The 2630-nt window shown below is 34.5% G+C and overlaps 1 protein-coding gene across 1 annotated transcript in view; it reads right to left on the bottom strand.

Moving 5' to 3' along the window:
* Window positions 1-2630, bottom strand: part of LOC106874937 (NAD(P)H-hydrate epimerase) — an 871776-nt gene that overhangs the window by 655449 nt on the left and 213697 nt on the right. Inside the window, exon 2 of the mRNA XM_052974456.1 lies at window positions 684-744. The gene's annotated coding sequence lies outside the window, so the exon portion shown is untranslated. The remainder of the gene's footprint in view (window positions 1-683; window positions 745-2630) is intronic.

Raw genomic sequence — 2630 nt, forward strand, 5'->3', positions numbered from 1 at the left:
TAACACATCAACAACCATTAATACTAACCAGTTTACAACCATTGATGCTAACCACCCCTCAACCATTGGTACTAACCATTTGTGTTTACCAGTCTGAGATTCTTTATGGTAACACATCAACAACCATTAATACTAACCAGTTTACAACCATTGATGCTAACCACCCCTCAACCATTGGTACTAACCATTTGTGTTTACCAGTCTGAGATTCTTTATGGTAACACATCAACAATCATTAATACTAACCAGTTTACAACCATTGATGCTAACCACCCCTCAACCATTGGCAATAACCATTGATGTTAACTTGTCTATAACTCTTTATGGTAACAAATTAATAACCATTACTACTAACCACCTTGTAACTATTGGTACTAACCATTGATGTAAACCACTCAACAACCTTTTATGGCAATTAATCAACAACCATTAATATTTACTGATCTGCAACAATATTACAATAACTGGGAGCATTTCATTCATAATTCTAAACTGGAAAACAACATGAAGATGAGCTTCACAAGGACTTTACCAATATAATCAGTGACGCTGAAATTGGTTTTTGAAGAATTATGACTTTGAGACAAAAATGAGATTCATCATTGATTTTTCTTGAACTCTTACAGATGAACCCAAACAAATGACAGACATAAAGTTGATACTAATAGAAATGGTTGACATACCTCAGAAGAATCCGAAATCAAAGTGTGTCACTTGTATTTCAAAGGAGTTCAATGATAATTCCTGTAAACAAAAACGAAATAGAATTTTTCATTATTATTTTTTGATGATATATGTGCATAGAAATATAATACAGCAGAAGACCAGTCACACCCTCATTTATGTACATGGTGAGAAACGGTAAGAAAAGAGTATGAAAATATACATGTAAACACATGGACATACCATATACATGTATGTCATACACATGCGTGCATGCACACACACACACGTATGCACACACGCATGCACACACGCATGCACATGCACACACACAAATATATGCATGTATATATAAATATATATATATATACATACACACACACACATACATATATATAATGTACATACATGTACATATATATGCATATACTCATATATTATTTTTATATATATATATATATATATATTATATATATAATAAATGATATTTATCTCCTGCCAGTATACTTTTTAGTTGAATTTTCTATCACAGAACAGTACATTATATTACACACACACATACACACACACATATATATATATATATATATATATATATATAAAGTGTAGTATATTGCCACTTAAGTGTGGCTGACCCCTAGGGGTGGATGTTACTGTTGCTTTTAGCCCCAGGAGGACATCTCCTCCAGCTGGCTTATCGACACACGACTGTGGGAGGAGATGTCCTCCTGGGGCTAAAAGCAACAGTAACATCCACCCCTAGGGGTCAGCCACACTTAAGTGGCAATATACTACACTTTATCGTGCAGTTACTGTTAATACTTCATTTAGAGAATTAACATATATATATATATATATATATATATATATATATATATACATACATACAGAGTGTGAGAGATGAGAAAGCGATGCATACAAGCTAATATATGTGTCTATTTACAGGCGTACATATATAGCAAGGAACAAACAAATATGTGATTATTATATGAGTGTGTGCATGTGTATGTGTGTATATAAGCATGCATCCATACACACAGATAGATAGATAGATAGATAGATATACACACTCATATATACAGATAATGGAAATGCATACATAACAGCAAATAGCTAAATATATGAATGTATATGCACACACGCGCACACACACACACATACACACACACATCATAAAAAGTGACAAGTACCTATTAATTTCACCAAGCAGTTCCTTCTCTCTGTATATAGATATAGATATCATCTGAATGACTTTATAGATAAATCTCTTCATACCTCACCATATTCAAGTCTATACTGACAAACACTTTCACAAGGAGAAAATAAGATTTAAGTCACTTTTATTTCCAGACTACTGTCACTTCATAAAAACAACCACCACCTTAACCACAGCTGCAGCAGCAGAAGTGGTAGCAGCAGCAGCAGCAGAAGTGGTAGCAGCAGCAGCAGCACCACCATCACCACAACCGCTATTTTTTCTTTACTTTGGAGCTGATATATTAATGGAAGAACGCCACATATATATCCTACGATTAATAGTATGTGTGGTCCATCTGTCATCAAACCTGACACAAATAGGGCACAAAGGGCTGCTAAACAGCATCAACAACACTTTTCAATGTCATTTTGTTTATAGGTGCAGGTGTGGCTGTGTGGTAAGAAGTTTGCTTCCCAACCACATGGGTCTTTGGGAAAGTGTTTTCTTCTATAGCCTCAGGCTGACCCAAGTCTTGTGAGTGGATTTGGTTGACAGACTCTGAAAGAAGCTTATTGTGTATATATGTATATATATATATATATATATCGCTAACCACTACACACATTTTTTTCTCTCCTTGTTCTTTCTGTGGAAGAGCATAGGCTCGAAACATTAACGACTTTTTCTATTCCCGAGCGTTATACTAATACATCTATTTGTTTTCTACAACGCCTGTCATCGTGTGTTTTTTTTTTGTGAATTCTCCCTA

This window comes from Octopus bimaculoides, chromosome 18, assembly GCF_001194135.2.
Source record: "Octopus bimaculoides isolate UCB-OBI-ISO-001 chromosome 18, ASM119413v2, whole genome shotgun sequence".
NCBI classification, from domain to species: Eukaryota; Metazoa; Mollusca; class Cephalopoda; order Octopoda; family Octopodidae; genus Octopus; species Octopus bimaculoides.